The sequence below is a fragment of the Sciurus vulgaris genome, assembly GCF_902686455.1.
Source record: "Sciurus vulgaris genome assembly, chromosome: 10".
Taxonomy (NCBI): Eukaryota; Metazoa; Chordata; class Mammalia; order Rodentia; family Sciuridae; genus Sciurus; species Sciurus vulgaris.
Window position 1 is genome coordinate 18,712,860 of NC_136470.1, and position 24,613 is coordinate 18,737,472.

Genomic DNA, 24,613 nt, shown 5'->3' on the forward strand with positions numbered 1-24,613 from the left:
TGTGGACTGGGGATATGGCTCAGTGGTTAAGTGCCCCTGGGTTCAATCTCTGGTCCCCAAAACAGCAACAACAACAACAAACCAGAAAAACAAAAACAAGAGACAGGAGTGCTTGCTACTTCTCAGTTCCCTCACCCACTGATGAATGAAGCAGCGAGGGGCGTGTTCGAGCCAGGAAGTGAATCCTTACCTGACACCTAATTCACTAGCGCCTTGACCTTGAATTTCTCATCCTTCAAAGCTGTGAGAAGTAAGTGTTTACTATTTAAGCCACCCTGTTTGTGGCATTCTGAACTGACTAAGGCCCTGTAGAATGAGGTTTGGAACCACACCTGACTGACTCTAGGAACTAAAGGTGGAGTGAGGTCCACTAAGTTGCCCAGGTTGCCCATCTGGCCAGGACATGGGTGCAATCCCAGGTCCTTCAATATCTGCTGGCTTTCCTTCCACAGCTCTGCCGTGTTAGCACCCCTCTTACCACCTCCCTTCCAAGTCAGTCAACCCGCTGCAGAGTCAGCTTTGATGGCACTACTGTGTTCACTGTAGGGATTTAAAAACTTATTTAAAAGGTCCACTTTTAATTTATTTTGATTTTTGAACATTATGAAAAAAAAAAACTGTGATGTACATCCTATGTATTTGTAACTTCATCTAATTATTTCCTCAGGACACTTGGTACATGTCTTAAGTTTATTTCCTATTGCTGTAATGAAAAGCCACAGGAAATCTATAAAGGTTTATTCAGTTTATTGTTATGGAGGCTGGAAAGTTCAAGGTTGCAGGGCCACATCTGCTGAGGGCCTTCCCGCTGGCACTCTGCTTGTGTATGTGTGTGGCACTGGGGATCAAGCCCAGGGCTTCGCCCATGCTGAGCAAGCACTGACCACGAGCTACAAACAGGTTTCTATAATAGATTCACTCTGGAGATAACCCATTAATCCATTAAACCATTAGTACACTAATGCATGAGTGGATTAATCCATTCACAAGGGCAGAGCCCTAATGACCTAATCACCTCTTAGAGTTTTCACCTTTTAAAATTCCATAAAGGGGATGCATCTTCAGCCTGTGATCTGGTGAGGACATCCAAACCATAGCAGTAGGATTTTAGGCATCACTAATACTTGAGTTTTTATTTTACTTTTGTAAACATGATGTCTTTTAAAATTTTTAATATATTTATTTATTTTTATGCGTTGCTGAGGATTGGACCCAGTGTCTCACACATGTGAGGCAAGTGCTCTACCACTGAGCTATTACTCCAGCCCTACTTGAGTTTTTAGTAGTAGATCCTGTTACCTTGCCTATTTGCTAGGAGAATATTTATGCTGTGTGTCAACAAAGAAAAACATGACTTTAAAAATATCCTCTGCATTTTCATTAGTTTTTCTTGGCATACAGAAAAGAAAAAAGATGGAATCAGTGTAGCCCCTTTCCTTGGATCAAGTCCTCTTTTGAAGTAATGAATTTAGTGTGTAATACAACTTTAGGCAGATAAATAGGAGTACATGTAGTAAACATAGTGACTTTTGATTTATTTAGTGTTTGCTCTGTATCTTAAACACATTTTTCTCTAATACATCTGTGTAAACATTCATTTGTCTTATCCACTTTTTAATGTGAATAGAATTCTGAAAAGAACCTTGCTCACCAGCATCTCAGCTGCATTCCTGCATCTTCAGAGTCCTCTAGAGAACATGGATACACTTCATCTGTCCTCCGACAGCAAGAACAGGATGCAGTAGACAAGTAATGGAATGACCACTTTTTACTCCCAAAGATTTAGGAATTCCACTGTGTTCTTGAAACTGTCCACTCTAAACCAGGTGGATGGTTTTAATCTTTCCCTGAAATGTTTGTTGGGTGTGATGCAAAGTAGCCAATTGGAATAGTAGCAGCAGACTAACATTTAGTTCACAATTTATAAGCTATATTAAATGACAGTGTTCTGTCTACCCCAGAAGTCAAGAAGTCTGTTTATCTGGAGAAGTGAAAAAAGGGAGGGTATTGTCTCATAGATTTCAAAACCCTCTCATTGTTTCACTTAATTTTAAGGCTTGCCTTGTATACCCTGTAAACATAATGCTTTTAGGAATTAGATCAGTTTTGGGAAAAAACTGCTCCAATTTCAGTTTTTTCACCCCCTGGAAAGGTATCATTATAAAGAAGGACAGGCTGTTGATTCCTGGAAGTGCTAAGATTCCTCACAGAGACAGGGTTCAAATGTTTCTCTGCTGGCTTAGGGAAGTAAAGACTGAACATATCCTTGGGACATTCAGGGTTAGAGACTGTAGTGAAAGTCTTCCTCATCATTCCTTCCTAGGGTAGGGCTGAATATCCTAAAAACCAAAAGAAAAGATACACTGGCTGTCCCAGAAGCAACATTTTGTTATCTCCATACACCCTTTTATATATGTCAGTTAACACTTCTGGGCTTTGGTTTCTCATGTATTAAAAATGGGACCGAGATATGGGATTTTGAGATGTTTTCAAACTGTAAAACAAGACAGTTTCTATAATTTGAGTCTCAAAATTCAGAAATGAAGGATAAGAAATTCTTGTTGTAAGAAAAACCATATTAGCATGCTGGAAAGTTGTCAATATGATGAACAACTTATACTCTACTGCAGATTTTTCTCTATTTCCTCCTGCTCCCAGCCATCAAAGACACGTACACACTTTCTCTGTCTCTTTCTAATGCACCCCTTAATACACTTTTATCCTAGTAAGTCGACAATGTTGGAAGAGAAAGGGATATAGGGAGGTAGAAGCAAGAGATGCCTTGATCGTGGTATATAAATTGGGATTCTAAGACCATCTGTTTCTTCTCTTTTCTGATCATTCTCTTATCATCAGTTTTCACTTCTGTACTCCCTTCCCTTCTTTCTGCTTTCAAAAATTCCATGTTGACTGAGATTCTTAACTAAGAAAAAACTTCTCATTTTAGACAAATCTTTCCACAGCATTTTTCAATGAAGAAAGCTTTGGCTTTTGGCCTAACTTGACCACTGTCTTCACCCACGGTTTAAGATTAAAGAGAACTTTGCTTTCTTCTGTCAGGGTCCCTCTGGAAACACCAGCATAAAAAGTCTCAGCTGGTACTTGAACCAATTTTAACAAATCCAGTTTTGTTTTTCTTTCTTTACCTCCTGCTGGTAAAAAGAAGAAGAAGAAAAAGAAAATGATGGGAATAATAATGAGACAAGGACTGCCTCATGGACACAGGATGGATGACCCAGAAGCTGTCACCATTAAGATCTGTCCCTAACTCCACCCACACTCTTTCAACAACGCTGGAATGTGCCCTTCCCCATCTCCTATTTTTATCAGATTGACCATAAAGATCACATGCAGGGTGGCACCATGATGTCTCCCAGGATCTTCCACAAGGAAGAAATTCCTTTAAAAAATCACCATAGTCATGACCAGTGGAAAAATACCAGACCCTAGACCGTCCCAGCAGCTCAATAAAAATTGGTGCCTTCCCTTGTTCAGAGGCCAGCCTGATTTCTCTCTCCAACAGTACTGTTCTCCTTCTTTCCCGGTGAAGCTCCCCACATTTTCCCAGTTAAAGCCTTTGCCGGTATGTCTGTGTTCAAGAGGCTGCATTTGGTTTTTACTGTCATTGAGTCAGATGTTCAATAATAGAATCTTTTTGATATGGTCGATGTCTTGTTCTAACCTCAAAAGTTTTAGTGAAGTAAAACTCATCTTTTATGTAAGAAAATATTATTTTATAAAAGATAGACACTGAAGAATTAGTGTATACACTATTTGTAATTCATAATAAACTACTTCAGAAAAATACAGATGTAGCAAAATGTGGCAAAGTTAACCTAGGTGCCTTGGTTACCATAAAATACCAAATACCTTTGATTAACAAAATACCATAAAGTGGGTAGCTTATAAACAGCAGAAATTTTTTTCATAGTTCTGGAGTCTGGGAAATTCACAATCAACTCATGGGCAGATTCAGGGTTTGGCAAAGGCCCAGCTTTTTTTGGTTCTTAGAGGCTCCTTCTCATGACATCCCAACAGGTAGAAGGCACAAGGCAGCTCTCTGGTCTTCTTCTACAAGGACACTAATCCTACTCTTGAGGATGACATAATCACCTTCTAAGGGTCCCACCCCTTAATACTATCACATTGGGAACAGGTTTCAACAATTTAATAATTATGGGGGTCACAAACATTCAGACCTTAGCACTGAAGGTGGGTATATGGCATTCACTATTGCTTTGTTTTTCTTCTTTTCTATGTGGTTGAAATGTTTTACACATGTAAAACATTATTAAACATTAAAACATTATTTATTATTATGTAAAAAGAATTATTCACCTTCATAAACAAGGAACCATAGCATATTGAGTTATTCTGTACCCTCTTTCCTTATGTTAACTTGTTGGCTCTTCAAAATTGTGAAAATGAAGTTCTTTGAAGAAGCTGCATCTATGTTAAAACTTCAGCAGACTGACTTTGGCTGAGCAGACCATCATGATTATGGGGAAATGGAATGTTGCAGGTGAAAGCCAAAATTATCTTGGGCTATCTTAGGCCTGTAATAGCCATTTACTTTAACTTTGGTATCTGACCTAACATTCTCACAACTATTATGTAAAACTCTCGGAGTATATCACTAAGCTCAGCAGATCTCCTGCCTCCACCTCCCCTGAAGTTAAGAATGCTGTAACAAAATACCTTGTAGTGGAGTGGTCTCTACTTTAAAATTGGATGATTTAAAGGAAGAAACAGTCATTGTCTCTGATCTAACTCCAGTTTGTTCTCTGTCCCACCTTCCTACAGACAATTGTCTCATGCTGGGATGGAAAATGGACAGAAACTACAACCCCCACCACCAAGCCCTGGCACCAGGAGGACAATCTGAAACCTATGGAAAGCTTTCTGCTACTTTACCATAGCCAGCCTACCTAATGTCCTCACTAATGTATTTGCCAAATGTATTGATTTATGACTTTGTACTTTGGCTTTAAGTCATGTGACCTCTTTCCCAGTGCAATGTATCACTCAGGGAAACGTGAATCTGTGTTCCTGGGTCTTGGTCACTCATATTTGGTGTAGAATAAGCTGTTTTCTTAAAAGCAGAGTTGTTATTTTGCATCAGTAAAATAGTAAAACAGATAAAGTATCCTTACTATGTTCCTGGTTCTGTTTACATACTGGATCCAAGAGAAATGATCACTACCAAAACAACTTAAAGAGGCCTTGACTGAGATTTAGAAGATCAATTAATTGGGGAGAGAAATAGGAACTTATATTCTTTTTTGTTTTTTGTCTTGACCTCTGCAACTAAGTCTAACACCCTTTGCTTTGGGGAGAGAACACAAGGAAAGAAGGAAGGAGAGGCTGCTAACATCTCCCAGGTGATGATGAAGATGAGGCTCCATGGACCACACTGAATAGCAAGGTGACATTCCAATGCAATAAATGAAAAGAGAAAATTCTGAGATAGCCTCAATTTAATTATCAAGGTTGGAAGATGGGGCAGGTTAAACAGTATGCTACAGGCAAACTCTATTTCACATTTTTTTCCCTAATACTGGGGATTGAATCCAAGTGTGCTGCACCACTGGGCTACATTCCCTACTCTGTTTGTTATTGTTGTTGTTATTTTGAGACGGGGTCTCACTAAGTCACCCAGTCTGTCCTCAAACTGGTGATACTTCTGCCTTACCCTCCTGAGGTTGCACCGTTGCACCTGGCTTCATTCTTGAATAGGAGTCAAAATTTGAAATCCCATCACATCCCTTAGGTGACAACATATCCTGCTTACATCCCCAAACAATGTAAAAGTGACAATGACTTCTGCTTATGGACTGCCCTCCTATCCCGTTTGCATAGCAACTGTCCCTTTTATCCAAGTCCGTGCAGGTTAAATATAAACAATTTAACAAATTTTCATTATTAAAAAAAATGCCCTTAGCTCTGGTCCAGGACCTGTGTCCAACTATTACTTAGTTCTGCAACTGATAGTTGTAGGATCTTTTCCCAGGATTTGGTCCTTTTTCTAGCTAGTATTTATTTATATATTTATTTATTTTAACCAAAAATATTTATTTTTTATTTGTTCTTTTTAGATATCCATGACAGTAGAATGTGTTTTGACATATATACCTGGAGTATACCTTACTCTAATTAGGATCCTATCCTTGTGGTTGTACATGATGTAGAGTTACTGGCTGTGTATTCAAATGAGTATAGGAAAGTTATATCTTATTCATTCTACTGTCTTTTCTATCCCCATCCTTCCTCCCATCCCTTCATTACCCTTTGTCTAATACTATGAACTTCTATTCTTCCCCTCTCCACCCTCCTTTGTTATGGGTTAGCATCCACATTTCAGAGAGAACATTATGTGTTTGTTTTTTGGGGACTGGCTTATTTCACTTAGCAAGATACTCTCCAGTTCTATCTATTTACTGGCAAATGCCATAATTTCATTTTTCTTTGTGGCTGAGTAATAGCATTTATAACAGCTCAATAAACTTTTATTTTAGAAATCTCTCAGTCTGAAGAGTTTTGGCTTAACATGGGATGGATACAGACTTTTCTGCCAATAAAAAGCTGCAGGAAGAATTATATTTGAGGAAGATTGTTCATACTCTATTTTCTTACTGCATACAATTTGAATGCTTAACCTAAGCCAGGCATTCTCAATGGGGTAATACTGCCCTCAAGGAAGAGAAAATTAATCTATTGGTGGCCAAAAATGTTTACTCTTTCTTTACACAGTACAGATACACATGCAGTGTTACAGGGCAAGGGCCTGCTGTGGAGCTGAGGCAGCCACAATGATCCTTTCTCACCCATTCTTGTGATCATGCCAGAAAGATTTCAAACATGTTGCTTAGAATAATAGGCATGAGTTCATTAGACAAAGGGAAAAGGAAAAAGGGGACACTCTCAAGGGAGAGAGTGGGTCCTCTCAGAGAGGAGAAGGATAGTGTACCCCTCCTGCCCTCCAGTTTCATTGGGGGCTGGTCCTGGGAAGTTTCCAGAGAATCCCACTCAAGTTCACCTCTTGACTTTTGTCTCTTGACTGACAGCAGAATGACATCAGATTTTCAAGTTCCCACTGTGTACAGTAAATACCCAGGGCAACTCTAGGTCATTTTGGCCCAAGATCTCAGTTCTATTTGGAATTTGTTCTTACAGATTTTATGGTTAGGGGGAATTATCTTTCCCTGAATAATGGGATGTGGTCTTTGTTAGAGTCACAAAATTATCGCCCCCTTCAGTGTAACTTGTGTTCTTCTTATTGGCATTTTGGACCTGTATTTCTCCTATAGACACAAGGTTGTTTGATGGGGAATGTAACATATCCTATTGATTAAAGCCAGGCAGGAGTGCAGGCATATTACTTTTTAAAAGAAAGCATGTGAGGGTCAGCACAGTGGACCCAGTTTATAGAATTATCCCTTTAACCTCATGTTCTTGCTGTTCATTTCTGTCTGTCCACCCCTAGCCAAAGGACTCAGAGTTCCGAAATTCTTTTAAGAATTTGATCTGGATACTTCATACTAAGAGAGGGCAAATTCAGGGGGAGTGACTTGAATTCCTTGTTCTCTATCAAGTTGGCTATGAATGTTTAAGCATCAGGGCAGTCCAGAGGTTCACAGAGGTGGTTGGCAGGTGTACATAGGGCACAGATCATGTTAAGACAAAAATACACAAGACTACAAAGCATTTTTATTTTTCGCAAATAATCGATACAAAAGTAATTAGTATAATTAGTTAGTCTCTGAAAACCATGAAGATAGTAAGTCATTAAAACTTACAGTGGGGTCCAGCATGTCATTGATTTGTGAGTGGAGGTCTTTGGAGCTTTAGAAATGTTAGCAGAGTTGTTGGAAATATATACACAGCATTTAGTTTTCACAATGGTACAAGTATTCCCTTGAGATATAGTTAACATAACTAAATGCCATCTGATTTAGTAAAATAGCTTTTTAAAAAATTAGTATTACTTTTTGATCTGTTTAGTAGAGGCATCCCTTTAGCTGTATCACTTAGGGCTTTCTTGGTGAAGTTAGTTAGTACTTTTATGTGCCAGGTATCATCTTTTAGACTAAACTAAGAGATAAATATTGGGTCTAGATAATTATACCAGCACAAAACAGATTTAAGTATACTCATGTTGGAAGTTAGGAAGACTTGTAGGTCTGTGAGTTCAGGCTCAAAATGATTCAGGTCAAACTTGACACTGGTAGATTTTGTGTGTGTGTATGTGATTGTTATTATCAGGCACTCCTACATAGGAACCTTTCTTTTATAATCTTCAGCTTTACTTACTTTTGGTAGGGTTGATACAAATGTACATCTCTCATAATCTAATCATTTAATCTCTGAATTTCTCATTGCCTAACAGGAGCTTTATATCTAAACCATAACACACCATATATACCACTAATTGTCAGGGAGATACCAATCCAAACCACACGCAGACATCACTTCATTCAAATTAGAATGACTATTATAAACAAGAAAATAAACAACAAATGCTGGGAAGGATGTCCAGAAAAGGGTACTATAATACATTGTTGGTGGAAAAGTAAATTAGTATAGAAAACAGTATGGAGGTTCTGAAAAAAGTTAAAAATAGAACTACTGTATGATTAAGCTATCCTATTACTGGGTATATATTAAAAGGATATGGAATCAGTGCCAGGCATGTTGGCGCATGTCTGTAATTCCAGTTTTTCAGGAGGCTAAGGCAGGAGGATTGCAATTCAAGACCAACTTGGGAAACTTAGAAAGACTTTGTTTAAAAAAAAAAAAAAAGGACTGTGGATGTAGCTCAGTGGTAAAGTTCCCCTCGGTTCAATCTTTAATACCTAAGTAAACAAATAAATAAATAAGAATTAGAAAAGAGAAATTGGTATGTCAAAAAAAATTACCCGCACTCCCATGTTTACCGCAGCAATATTCATAATAATCAAGATATGAAATCAACTGAAGTATCCATCAGCAGATGAATGGGTAAAGGAAATGTGGTATACATACACAAAATCGAATACTATTCAGCCACTCAAAAGATGAAATCCTCCATTTGCAAGCACATGAATAGTCCTAGGGATCTGAAGTTGAATGAAATAAGTCAGATGCAGAAAGAAAAATACTGTAAATTTTGTTCATATAGAATCTGAAAACACCTAGATTACAGAAAGTAAGAGTAGAATAGCGGTTATCAGCCTGGGGAGAACCCGTCGGGAAATGAGGAAGAGATTAGTGGTACAAAAATTTAAACCAGATAGGATGAATAAATTCCAGCATATTAGTACACAAAGGGTAATCACAGCTAATAATATTGTAACATATAATTAAAAATAACTAGAAGAGAAGATTTTGAATGTTCTCATATATAGAAATGATAAATGTTTGAAATGATGGATAACAAATATTCTAAGTTGTAATTATACAATATATAAATGTGCTGAAGCATCACATTTTATCTCATAAATATGTGCAGTTCTTAGGCCAATTTAAAATAATTTAAAAATAAGTCAGAGATTTTTAAAAACAACAAACAAGAAAACCCTAACAGATTTCTTTGTTGTTGTTGTTGTTGTTCTTGTTCCTGGTTGGCTGCACATGACTCAAAAGGAGGCCCACTGTGGTTGAGTTGGAGATTCTCCCTTGGTTTAACGTATAAGGACGGATTTGTGAGTGAATTATGCCATTACATAGACTGGACATGTTTGTGTCTTTCTACAATGTCAGAATTTATTAAAAACTGATTCATAAGCCACATCAATTTCATTGGCTTTAATTCACCAAATACTCATGGTTCACTTGGTGTTATGACCATAGTAATCACAGGTGCTTTTATTCCATTACAATCTTAATTACTAATATCTATAACACTCAATCACACATCACACTTTACACAATGATATATGTAAGTAACACAATGGCTAAAAAGAGTTAACAATGGCCACAGGATTTAGAGAAGCAAAACCGAAAGCAAAGGCAGAGTAATGAATCGGATGTAAGAGTCACTGCAGATGGTCAGACAAGGTAGAACCCCAATCTACTCAGGCAGGTATGGAACTTGCTTAAGACATGGAGTCAGCCAGGGCTGGAGGCTATTCACCTACTCATACACACTGAGAACATCCAAAGGCACACCTTTCACCACAACTGTGTCTACTACATTTGTGAGGGGAAACATGGTACCTTTCAAGAGCTCTGTGATCACTTTTTATAGGCAGAACTTACAGTGAGAACTGCAGCCACTGAGTTGGAAAATGACATGCAATAGAGATAATTGGATTTTTGGGTGACAGGGGTCAAACAGCAGTACTCAGCCACCAAAGGTAAGGTGACAGACAGGTGTGGTTACCATGATAGACTTAGATGACAGGGGCCAAATAGCAGCACTCAGCCACCAAAAGTAAGGTGACAGGTGTGGTTACCTTGACAGACTTGGGTGACAGGGGCCAAATAGCAGCACTCAGCCACCAAAGGTAAGGTGACAGGTGTGGTTACCATGATAGACAGCAGAGTCAAAGCAGCCATCAGAATAGTCTTGCTTGTGCAGGCCTATGATATTACAACTTGATTATGGTGTTCCTGGAAATAAAATGATAAGAGTCTGACTAAATTCTTATTTGATCTGCATAAGCAGAGCATTTCTAGGCCAAGTGAACAAAAGTCTAATATGAATCATAAAGAGTTGTGGCTCAATCCAGTTTACAGACCCATAGCTTTTGAATGAAGATGAATCCAAGTCCCCAGGATGAGGAACCTTTGTATAATACCCAAAATTTATACTGTTAATCTTTTTTCCAGTTTTACCCAAACTCTATGGCTTTTTGCCAGGGAAACCATGTATTGGGAAAGGGAATTAATAAGACATTTGGGAAACTAATGGACACTGGATACTGGTTCTGCATTGACACTAATTCTACTGTGGTCCATAAAAAAGAGCAGGGTTTTACAGTAGTCAGTTGATCCGTAAATATAGTTTAGCTTAGGTCTGTGTTACAGTGGGACTAGTGAGCTTCCCACCTCATCTTAAAGCTATTTTCCCCAGTTCCAAAATGTATAATTGGAATAGACTTACCCATTAGCTGGCAGAATCTCCTACTGGTTCTCTGATTTTTGGAGTAAGTGTTTAGGAAAGGTTAAATGAAAACCACTAGAACTACCCCTATCTAGTAAATAGCAAAACAAAAGCAATGTCACACTCCTGAGGGGATTATGATATTAATGCCATCATGAAGAATTTGAAAAATGCAGGGGCAATCATTCTTATCATATTCCCATTCAATTTGCCTATTTGTTCTAAGCAGGAGACTGGTGCATCTTGGAGAATAATGGTGGATTGGTATACATTTAGTGGGGTGATAATTCAAATTGCAACTGCCATATCAGATGTGCTTTTATTGCTCAAGCAAATTAACACATCCCTTAGTATCTGAAAGGCAAATGATCTTTTGAAGCTTGAAATAAAAAAAAAATACATAGAGTTGAATCTCCAAAGGATTTATTTGGTGATAATAAACAAAAAGTAGAATTGCAATCTGAGACATATACACTGACCGGGATAGATTTCTGTATGTCCGAAGAACAAAGGAAAAGTTTAGGACTTTGCTGCGCTAAGAGGAAGACAAGCTAGTTGTTTGGGAAGACAGCATTGATGCTGTCAGTGACTCACCCGGTCTGGTGATTTCTGTTTGGCAAGTGTCAGTAGATAGTAGGTAAGACTTGTAATCTTGGAGTAACAGTTAGACCTATTTTTGGATTGGACTTGTGAGATGATTTTGGTAATGGCATATTCAATCTTAATGCTTTTCTCCATGGCTCCTTGATTCTACTTTAGTTGAGTATTAATATTAATAACTCCATTTTATATAAAAAACCTTCACATTTTTCAATATCTATTTGTCAAGACCACCAGAAATTTACTTTCAGCTGGCAAGGCCAGCAGCACACCTTCACTGTCAGTCTTCAGGGAACTATCAACTCTTCAGAACTACATCATAATGTAGTTCATAGAAACCTTGATCTTGTCGCCCTCCCACAAGATATTACATTGACCCACAACATTGATGACATTATGTGGACTGGACCTAATGAACAAGAAGTAGCAACTGCTATAACTTATGTATAAGCCATTTGCCTATCAGAGAATGGGAAATAAATATGACAAAAATTTAGAGACCTTCTAGCTCAGTGAAATTTCTAGGGGACCAGTATGGTACGGGCATGTTGAGATATGCCTTCTAAGGGGAATCCTACACTATTACATCTGGCTTCTCCTACAATCGAAAGAGAGGCAGGGTGCACAGTGGGCTTGTTCAGATTTTGGAGGCAACTTGCTATATATTTGGGTGTGTTACTTTGGCCCATTTACCAAGTGATTTATTGAAAAGCTACTAATATGGAGTGGGACCTAGAGCAAGAGAAAGCTTTGTAACAAGTTCAGGTACTGGGCAAGTTGCTCTGACGCTTGGGTCATACGACTGAGTAGATCCATCAGGGTTCAAAGTGTCATTGGTGATAAGGATGATGTTTAAAATTGTTGGCAGGCCCAACAATGGGTGAATTGCAGAGTATGTCCTTAGGATTTTGGAGCAAAGCCCTGTCATGCTCCATAGATAACTAACTTTTCTTTCAGAAATGGCTCTTGATCTGCTACTCTGCCTTAGTAGAGACTGAACATTTCACCATGGGTCAGCAAATTATCATGCAACGAGCTACTGGGTGTTATCTAACCCAGAAAGCCATAAATTTGAAGAGGTGCAGCAGCACTCAATCATTCCCTGGCAGTTGTATATATGTTATTGGCCCGAGCAAGACCAGAAGGCACAAACAAATTTCATGAAGTGTCCCAAATACACGTGGTCACTAGTTCTGCTATACTGTCCTCTCTTTCCTAAGGCCTAGGACACTATGGGAAGTTACCTATGATCAGCTGACAGAGAAAAACAAGAGTGGAACTTGGTTTGCATCACCTCAAAGTGGGCAGTTATAGCACTACAGCTCCATTCGGGGGTCACACCTGAAGGCTAGGAAATTATATCACAGGATGTAACTTTAAAGTTGATTGTATGGTTTACTTTGCTTGGAAGGAGAAATGGCCACATGTCATTATGTAATGATTCATGAGCTGTGGTCAATAGTTTGGCTGGATGGTCAGAGACTTGGAGAAAACATGATTGGGAAATTGATGACCAGGTAATTTGTAGAAGAGGTATATGAATAGAACTGTGCATGGGAAAAAGTTGTGAAGATATGTAAATTCTCACCAAAGGGTGACCTAAGCAGAGGAGGATTTTAATAATCAAGTGGATGGGTCAACCTGTCATGTGGATACCAGATGGCCTCTGTTGCATTCACCCATCATCACCTCATGGGCTTATGAACAAAGTGGCTATTATGGTTTGGATCTGAAATGTCTCCCAAAAGCTCATGTGTTGAAGTCTTGGACTCCAAGACAACAGTGTTCAGAGCTGAGGCCTCTGGGAGGTGATTGGATCATGAAGGTTCTGACCTCATGAATAGACTAACCCATGTACAGATTTATAGCTTAATGGACTATTGGGAGGTGGTGGACACTTAGGAGGGAGGGTCTAGTTAGAAGAAGCAGGGTGTTGGGGGTGTGCCCTTGAAATGCATATTTTGTTCTGAAACCTGTCCTCTCCCTCTTTCTGCTTCCTGGCTATAATAAAGTGAGCAGATTGTTCTATCATGCTCTTGTCACCATGTTGTTTACCTTGCCATGGTCCCAAAGCAATGGAGCCAAGTGACCATGTGTTAAAATTCTGAATCTGCAAGTCAAAATAGTTTTTTTTATCCTTTTTAAGTTGTTTTCCTAAGGCATTTTGTCATAGCAAAGGAAAGCTGACTAACACAGTGGTCTTAGTGGCAGGGATGGAAGTTTTGCATGTACTCAGCAATATGAACTTCTATTCAATAAGGCCAACCTGGCTATTACCACTATTTTGTGCACAGTCTGCTAGCTGCAGAGACCAACAGCAAGTCCACCATTCGTCAGGGTGATCAGTCAGCAATCTGATGGCAGGCTGATGATTTTGTCTTATTTTGGATTGCTTTTATTGTGGAGAGGGCAGCATTATTTTCTTACTGGGACAGATATTTTGGATACAGACTTGTCTTCCCTCATACAATGCTTCTGCCACAACTACCATCCATATCCTTACAGAATGCTTCCACTGTTGTGATATTCTGTATAACATCATCTCTGATCAAGGAACTCACTTCACAGCAAAAGAAGCATGGCAATGTGCCCATTCTCATGGAATTCACTGGTTTTAGCATGTTCTCAACCACCCTGAAGCAGCTGGTTGTAGAGAACAGAGGATTGGCCTTTTGAAGATTCAGTTACAGTATCAGTGAAGTGGCAATACCTTGCAGGACAAGGTCAAAGTTCTGTAGAAGGTTATCAATGCTCAAATCAGAATCCATTGTATTTTGCTGCTTTTCACATAGCTAGGATTTAGGAATTCAGGAATCAAGGAATGAAAATGGAATTGATACCTCTCACTATTATTTGCAATATCCCATGAGCAAAAATTTTGTTTCTTGTTCCTGTGATTATATGCTCTGATGAACTACAGGTTTTAGTTTCAGAGGGAAGAATGCTTCCACCAGGAGATACAACAATAATTCCATCAATCTAGAAATTAAGAATATCACCCAGCCACTTTGAGCTCCTCATACTTCTGAATCAACAGGCAATAAAGGAGTTACTGTGCTGAATGGTGTAATTGATCCTGATCACCAATGGAAAATTGAACAACTACTTTATCATGGAGGTAATGAAGAGTATGTCTGGAATACAGGAGATACCTTAGGCTATGTCTTAATATTGCAATGCCCTATGATTAAGAACAATGGAAAACTACAACAACAGAGTGTCTTAAGAATTACTATTGCTCAGAGCCTTAGGAAATGAAGATTTAGGTTGCCCCAGCAGGTAAAGAACCACACCAGCGGAAAGGCTTGCTGAAGGCAAAGGAAAATGTAGGATTGATAGTGGAAGAAGGTAGTTACAAATATTACCTATGACTAGTTATAGAAATGAAGACTGTAATTTTCATGACTATTTCCCTTTATTTTGTTATGAATACACACACACACACTACACATACACATACACACACACACACACATGCATCAAATATCTTTGTTTTCTTTCCTCTCTTATTTCTTTGTGCATGCTAGGCAACTGCTATACTACTGAGCTACATCCCCAACCCTGCATGTCTATTATTATGTCAGTGCCATACTATTTTGATTATTATAACTTTATAGTTACATTTTGAAATCATCGAGTGGGAGTCCTTCATATTACTTTTTTTTTGTTACAAGATTGTTTGGACTATTCTGGGTCACTTGATTACCTATGAAATTTGGATCAGTCTGACAATTTCTTCAAAACCCAGTTGGAATTTTGATAAGGATTATATTGCATTTGTGAGTCAACTTAAGGAGTATTTCCACCTTGACACATTAAGTTGTCTGACCTATAAACATGACATATATTTCATCTATTAAGATTTTAATGTCATTCAACAATGTTTTTGTTATTTTCAGGATACGTCTTGAATTTTTTTGCTAAATTATAGTTAAATAATTTATTCTTTTTGATATTCTTGTAAATGGAATTATTTTCTTAATTTTGTCTTCAAAATTTTCAGTGCTACTCTGCAGAAATGCAATTGATTTTTAAAATTTTGATTTTGTACTTTAATTTGATTTTGCATCCTGCAAGCTTGATGGACTTTTTATTGCTGATTCTAATAGTTTTTTAATGGATTCCTTAGAATTTTCTGTATACAAGATCATTTCATCTGAAGAGAGTCTTACTTTTTCCTTTCCAGTTGAGATGTTTTTGTGTTTTTCTTGCCCAATTTCTGACTTCTAGTAACATATTAAATAGTATTGGGAAGAGTAGACATCTTTTCTCTTTTTATTCCTGATTAAGGTACAGGTGATTGAGTGCCCCTGAGCCACATTCCCAACCCTATTTTGTATTTTATTTATAGACAAGGTCTCACTTGAGTTGCTTAGTGCCTCACTTTTGCTGAGGCTGGCCTCTGGAGTTGGTGGGATTACAGCTTGTGTTGCCAGCCCATGCGGCTTATTGAGTGTTTTTAATCATAAAAAAGTGTTGGATTTTGTTAAGCACCATTTCTGCATCTACTGAGATGATCATGTTTTTTGCCCTTTGTCCTATTATACAGTGTATTTTGTTGATATTCATATGTTTATTCCTAGGATAAATTCCATTTGGCCATGGTATGTAATCTTTTTGTATGTGGCTGCATTGAATTTCCTAATATTTTGTCAAGGAATTTTTGCATCTATATTCTTAAGGGATTTGGGTCTGTAGTTGTTTATTTGTTTATTCCTTGTGATGTCTTTGGTTTCAGTGTCAGAGTAATTCTGGTTGAAAAGTGTTACCTCCTTTCCCACCTTTTGGAAGAGCTAATAAAGAATTGTTAATAATTTTCCTCTGAATGTTTGAAAGACCTACTCAGGAAAGCCATCTGGACCTGGTCTTTATTTGTAAGAAGATTTTGTTGTTGTTGTTGTTCTTTTTAGAAATACACAACAATGGAATGTATTTTGACATATTATACATACATGGAGTATAACTTTTTCTAATTAGAGTCCCTTTCTTGTGGTGGCACATGATGTGTTGTTTCACTGGTCATGTACTCATATAAGAACACAGGGAAGTTACGTCTGATTCATTCTACTGTCTTTCCTATTCCCACAGAAGTTTTAAAATTACTGTTTTTATAAACAGTAATTGTTTCTTATAGGCCTATTCAGATGTTCTGTTTTTCCTTGAGTTAGTTTTGGTAGTTTGTGTCTTTCTAGAAATGTGCCCATTCCATCTGAGCTGTCTAATTTGTTGGTACATAATTGTTCATGGTTTTCCTTATGATCCTTTTCATTTCTACAAGGTGGATGGTTAATGCGACCTCTTTCATTCCTGATGTTAGTAATTTGTATTTTCTCTTTTTTGTCTAACTAATGTTTTTTGTCGATTGTATGTTTGCTAAGAATTGATTCTTCATGATTTTCTGTTTTGATTTTCTCATCTCTATTTCATCTATTTCTTAAATCTTTATCTCACTTTCCTTCTAGTTTTGGGTTTGGTTTGCTTTTCTAATTCTAGTTCCTTAAGGTGTAATGTTAACTATTGATTTGAGATCTTTTCAAATTAGGCATTTATAGCTATCAATTTGGGAAGAAATGGGGGTCTATTTTGACCCAAAGACTTACCATATAGTTTGATAGAAACTTACTAAGACTGAATTACACAAAATTTTACTTGGACGCTCATTTAGCTTCTGATTCAATGGCAGAGTAGTATTCAAAATGCACAAGTAAAATACGTAAATAACACTAGAGCTTTTGTTTTAGTAGGGACAATTATTCAAAGACTTCATGTAATTTTTCATATGGAAGGATGAATTATTTGATGACAATTGTGAAACATTCTTAAACCTGTCACATGTAGCAATTCTGTGGTCTGAGAAATTGTTACTGGCATTTGCAAGCATGGCAGAAATTTAACAAACTGTGGCCAAAGCATTTGCTTGTTTGAATGCCAAGGTTTCTTTTCCCACATCACATGTGGTCATCTGCTGCCAGTGGTTATCAAAATACTCCCACAGTTGTCACAGAGAGAATTGTTCAGGAAGTTACTATTTCTTTATTCTGGTTGTCCTTACATTACATTTTCTTGCCACTTCCTGGAGAGTTATTTTAATAACACGAATAATTCCATGGGGCAAATAGATATTAAATCATGGATTGAAAAAGAAAAACATTTGTGATACAGCTGTAGATACACAGGTATAGAGTGCAGAGAGATCAAGATATCTTTCATGCTTTACTCTTGATATATTCCTAATGTTTGAATTTTTGTAAGAGGACTATGTAGTTTGTAACAATGTAAAACAATAATAAAAATGTAAATCAGGTAGAGGTAATTAAGAAAATAGTAATAAGGAAGTCCAGCTGAGCAGGATGAGGTGTCATACGCCTATAATTCCAGTGACTCAGGAGGCTGAGGCAGGAAGATCCAAGTTTGAGGCCAGCCTCAGCAACTCAGTGAGACCCTGTCTCAAAATGAAAAAATAAAAGATAAACAAAGAAGGCACAATGGTAGTGCATTTGCCTGGAATTCTTGAGGCCCTGGGTTCCATCTCCAGCATAAATAAATAAATAAATAAATAAATAAACAAATAAATAAGAAAGTCCAGAGAAATCAACTTATTACAATCAAAGGTATGCAATTGTGTGGTACAAAAGGTAATAATATAATTTTGGGATAAAATCCAGCCCTTTGTACTAGAAATCAATAAAAAGGTGAATTTATTGGCTCTGAGTTTGCATTTTCAGTTGAGAGCCAAGGTTGGTTTAAAAATTCTTGCATAGCAAACAGGAAAGGTGGAAGATTGGAAAGTGTGACTGTGCATCTCAGTCACAAATTCAAAGATGTACATGGCTTGGAACTTCTTAGGAGAAATACATCACTGCACGCATGTTAAACAGATAGACGCTCACTGCAGCAAAACAGTTCTAAAGTAACTAAGTGTACATAAGAAATGGGAGGGGGATAGAGAGAGAGTTAAGTACCATTCAATTTGCCCAAGGTCGTAGGACCAGGAAGTGGAGAAGAACTGGAACGTAAGCTGGGCTTTTACCCCTCATTCTGCTACATCTCATGAGTTAATGTGCGGGTGGCTTTTGGCCCACCTGGATGTTCTTTGCAGGGTAGGACAGGATGTGATGGTGGGGAGAGGAGGGAGTGCAGGCAAGTGTTATATCCAAGAGACTAGGACTGAAGCCAAGTGGGTAAGGAATTTAAAATAACAAAAAAATGAGGGCAAAAATTATGTATCATCAAGAGAAAAAGGGCTGGGGTTGTGGCTCAGTGGTAGAGCACCTGCCTAAGGTGTGAGGTACTGGGTCGATCCTTAGCACCACATAAAAATAAATGCATAAAACAAAGGTATTTTGTCCATCTACAACTAAAAAAAATATATTTTTAAAACAGAGAGAGAGAAAGGGATTCTGGAGGAAAGGATTTTGTTTCACCAGAAAATTGTTACTTTAACCAATTAGAAGAAGAACAACAACAAAAAAGCAAATTGTTACTTTAAACAATTCCCACTCTGGGCACCAGGAACCATGAATCTCCCATCCCAAAACGCTATCAATGAGCTCATGGTTAGTTTAATTGGCTTTCTCACTCCGAAATAGGATGGTGGGTGGAAGGAAGAGTCTACTTCTAGGGAATGTATTTGTCCCCTTTCATCAAAGAAAGGGCATATTAATAGATGTCTAAGGGATTAGTACATCTTTGAAATCCTAAGCAAATGGAAGGAGAATTCTCACAGTATTCCCCAAACTAGGAAATGAAGGACTTGGAGTGGCTGCTGCAGGGCGGATGATTCAGTTTTAACGACTGCATGCCAATTTCAGGAGTCCTGACATTTTCTGCATACCCTGGTGTTTCCCAGTGGCCCAGATGCTACACCAGCATTCCGGATGACCTTGAGTCAAATACTAGCCCTTCTGTGATTCGTTTTATCTCTCTACTAAGGAGGAGAGGTGTGGAATAAATGTTCTGGACTATCTTTTCAACTCGTGATTTAATTTAAAAATTTCCATACTTACTGAGTCATCTGCATTTTAAATAAACATCATTTGTTATTTATTAATAAGGATAAGAAAGAGAAAAAATTTTCTTGTGGCGCTGGGAGTTGAACCCAGGGGTGCTCTATCACCAAGCTATATCCCTAGCACTTTTTATTTTTTATTTTAAGACAGAGTCTCACTAAGTTGCTCATGCTGGCCCTCAAACTTGTGATGCTCCTGCCTCAGTCTCCCAAGCAGATGGAACTATAGGTGTACTCTGCTGCACCTGGCCCTTTATTTTATTTTATTTTATTTTTGCAATACTGGGTATCAAACTTTAGGCCATGCGTATGCTAGGCAAGTGCTCCACCACTGAGCTATACACACAGACCTTGTATACATCTTCATATGCAACTATTTTTTATCTCTACACACACACACACACGCACTCTTCACAGCCAACTCAGCCCACAAAGGAGTTGAAAAGGAATGATGTTGAAGTAAAGGTACTATTGGTATTATTGGCATGGTGTTACAAACCAATAGAAAAATTTGTTATTTCATAGCAGAATGCATGATTATACTCAGCAGGGTCCCAAGATAAACTAAATGATAAAGTGTGTGTTTATTATGTGGAACATGTAAAATGCATATCAATTGCTGCATTCACTACCTAAGTCCCCAGATGCAGCTTGTTTTATGTGTTCTGTAGACTTACATTTACAGGGAATGAGGTTGACCCAGAGCTCCATCCAGTTGCTGAGTTCTCAAATCTATTGCCACACTTGCTCTGAGGCTACCTTTCCTGCTTCTTGGGGATAGTTGGCCCCAAGAGACTGGGTGAGGTGGGGATACCAAGGCAATCCCATTTCTGGGAGCCTGGGACACCTTTAATCTCAAGGACCCCTGACGGCTCTGAAATACACTCTCTGAACTGCAAGGGTGGTCAAGAATGCTTCTACATGAATTCACTCTCTCTCCTGCCATCTCCTTCCCTTAATTAAACATTTTTGCATAATTAACTCAGTCTTGGTGTCTACTCCTCAAAGGACCCAACTAACACGCTGATGAAAAGCACAGCTTTGCAAGGCGCAAGACTATGTATTTGGTATGTTGCATTTTAGTTCAAAAAAAGGGAAAAATAAGAATATATATTTGGGTTACCTGATAGAGGTTTCCAGCACTCTCAGTGATATTTAGGAAATTATTAACAGTGGTATCCTATGTGAAGTTTTGGTAAGAACCTGAGTGGGGAAAAGAACTGGGAGGAAAACTTCTCCATGCACCTTTTAATTTTATTCCATTCAAGTAAATGCATGTAATTTGAAAGTGGAAAATAAAATATTTGGAATGAAATATGATTTTGAGAAAAAAGAAAGCATAGACTTTGGAGACAATCCCAAATAGGGGCTGCTTCTACAGCTTGGATTCTGGAATAAAGTTGCAGTACCATAGCTGGCCAGCAGGAGCCGCCATGCACCATGAGCACAATACTGTGGTTATTCCCAACCTATTTTCTTTTCCATATATATATTTTTAAATTAGTGCATTATAGTTGCACATTTGATGGGATTAGTTGTTACATATTCGTAAATGCACACAATATAACAGTATAATTTGGCCAATATCACTCTCCAGCACTTTCTTAACCTTTTTTTTTTTTTTTTTTGGAATCACGGATTGAACCTAGGCGCTCTTAACCACTGAGCTACATCTCCAGCCCTTACATATATTTTAATTTTGAGGCAGGGTCTTGCTAAGTTGCTTAGGGCCTCACTAAGTTGCTGAGGCTGGCTTTGAATTGCATTCCTCCTGTCTCAGCCTACTGAGCCTCTGCGATTTCAGATGTTCACCATCATGCCTGGCATCCCCCAAACTTTCTATTTTGAAAATTTTCAGAATAAAGTTGAAGGAGTAGTACAATTGACACCCTCACTAAAGATCACCAGTCATTAACATTTTGCCACATTTGCTAAATCCCTCTTGCTCCTTCTTTTAACATACAGCCTCCAAATTATTTTTTTCTGAACACTGTAAGTTAGTTATAGGCCTAATGATACTTCAACCCTGAATATTTCTATATGTATCTTCTAAGAACAAGGAATCTCTCCTATACAACCACAATATTAGTATTATCATGTCCAAGAAATGTAACATTGATACGTTATTTAGTGCACATTTCATGTCCAAATTTCTATATTACAATAGTATCTTCTTAAATGTCTTTTTCTTTCTGATATGAGATCCAAATGAGGATCTTACACTAATATTAGCTATATGTCCCTTTTTAGTCTCTAATTTAGAACAGTTCTCTTAACTTTTTTAGTCTGTCTCTAATGAAACGGTTTTTTTGGAGTTGAAGTCAGTTATTTTGTAGAATAGTTCACTTTCTGAATAGACCTGATTTCATCACCTCATGATTCAGGTTAAATATTTGTGGTAGGAGTAATGTCATATTGTCTCTTTTGGGGTGATGATAAGTTTAACCATTTTGTTAAGGTTGAATCAATTACAGATTTCTGTCAGTGACAAAATATCTGAGATGATCAATTTATAAGAAGGAAAGGCTTATTTTGGCTCAAATTTCAGAGGTTTTAGACCACAGTCACTTGCCCATGTTGCTTTGGGCCTACGCTGGCACAGTCCATAATGGTTGGAGAAAGTGGTGAAGAAGACCTATTCACTTTATGGCAGCTGGGAAGCAAAGAAATAGAGAAGGCTCAAGGTCCCAATGGCTCAAGGGGCATGCTCCAGTGACCCAACTTTCTTCCACAGGCCCCACCTCCTAAAGGTTCCACCGTCTCCCACTAGAGCCATAGACTGGGGAACAAGCCTTCAACACAGGGCTTTTGGGAAACATTTAGGATCCAAACTATTGCACATCAGATTTGTCTATGAAAAAGGTTCATTCACCCCTCTGTGTTTAATCAGTAGTTTATGAGATGCCACTTAGAGACTGTGATTATCTTGATCCCTAACAAGCTTTCCTCATTTTAGTGTGCACTAAATAATCCCATTGTGAATCAATTATTACACTGACCATTGCAGAATAGCAAATTTCCCCATCCTAGTATTCTGGGTACATTTATCATCTGCCATTCTTTTGTAATGAAAAATTTCCCTTCACTCCTTACTGCCCTGTATTCTTGAGTTTTATTATGGGCTCATGGATTTTTAGTATATATAATGTTATAATCCTTCACCAAAATTCTTTTTATTATTTAAAGTGTTCTAAATTTGGACAATGGGAACCTTTTTCAGATTGGATTCTCTGTGCTTCTAACATGCTTTTGTCTTGGAGTATTTCCTTCCTTTCTGGAACTACAATATTCCAGGCTTACCTTAGATATTTACTGCCACAGACTTGATTCTTTCTCTTTGGGAGAAAGACTGACAAGAGTGAGACAGATTTGGGGAGAGGGTTGATAAAGAAGGAAAGAAGATTTAGAGAAAAATATTTTGAGGGAATTCTTAGCCAAAGATCTACTTTGGGTACATCTCTTAGGCTCTCCAAACCAGAATTATGGAAAATAAGAATTATTGTGTTTATTGTTCATGACAGTCTGAAAATTAATAAACATAGTCCTGTGATTGGCTTATGGTCAATATTTGTTGGCCATTATCACTAGTGACATCCTTCCAACCAGGTTAATTAATTTAATAGTAGGAGCTCCAGTGACCTGCCTTCAAATGCATTTATGATTAAACTTGTTTAATGTTCAAAGACATTTTAAATGTTGCTCTAAAATGTTCTAAGAGCAACAATACCGTTGGTTGGTGGGGTTAAATGGGTACAATTTCTCAAAGGCTGGTGAAACAAAAAGCTTGAAAGGAGTGGGAAGCAGTGGCGCAGACCTTTATTTAATACCAGTGGCTGGATAGGCTGAGACAAGAGGATCGGGAGTTCAAAGCCAGCCTCAGCAAATTAGCGAGGCCCAAAACAACTGAGCGAGACTTTGTCTCAAAATTAAAAAAAAATAATAAATAAATAAATAGAAGGGCTGGGGAGGTGGCTAGTGGTTCACTCCCTGGTAGTGAATAAAGACAACAAAACGAAAAAGGCTTGGAAAGGGAATCATTGTATATAATGAGAGAACACTCACATCTCTGTGTATATGTGGACATTTCACCGATTGGATTACGATCTTAAATGAGAGGTAGTCTGGTAAAATGTAGCGTTGCTCAAATCTAAGCTCGGCTTCTTAAATTTTTCATTTTAACAGTGCAGTAGCACCTGTCCCCGCAGTCCTGGGTGTAAAATCTGGGGAGAGGAGACCGACAGGGGCGCGGCGAGGAGGCGGAGCCGCAGCCAGCGCTCCCACCAGGCGGCGGGGTATTCTGGGTGCAGGTCAGGGGCGCAAGGCGTGGGGGAGAGGGCTAAATCCGTAAACCGGTGCGGCTTTAAACACGTTTGAATTAAAGCATTTCCAGCCTTTACACAGAGAATGCTTGCTTCAGGCGGCCAAAGGAACAGGACACCGCCCTGGAGTCTTTGCAGCGGCATCCATTCATTCATTCACTCATCAGCAAATTCACCCAGCGCTGATCGCGCTCCGGGCGCCGGTTGGGTTACTTCGGATCCATCGGTGGACAAGAGTCAAAAACTCGACCCTGGGATGCCTTTTACTATGCTCTCTATAGATACCATAGAAACGAATCCAGACCATTTGAAAAGAGCTCCACAGATTCCAAAGTTCCCTCCAGGGTCCACAGCACGCGCTTCCAAGTCCACAAAAGCAGGGCCAACTAAAACGGGACGCGGCCCCGCCAACCAGAGGCCGCCCCAGCAAGCCCGAGTTAAGCCCTGGGCTAGACAGCGTCGCTCCGGCGTGCCCAGCTCGGGTGACCCAGGACCTAGAGGCAACGGGAACAGACTTTCCCCAGGTTTTCTCCCCAGAGAGTCTTGGCGGACTCCCCAGGACTGCAGCGCGAACGCTCGGAAGGCAAAAGGGCGTGAAGGACT

The 24,613-nt window shown here is 38.5% G+C and overlaps 1 protein-coding gene across 1 annotated transcript in view; it reads right to left on the reverse strand.

Annotated features, from left to right (window-relative positions):
- LOC306637573 (uncharacterized protein) overlaps window positions 1-24,613 on the reverse strand; it is a gene marked incomplete at its 3' end in the record, with an annotated part of 78,034 nt that overhangs the window by 8,120 nt on the left and 45,301 nt on the right. The gene's annotated exons all lie outside the window — the stretch shown is intronic.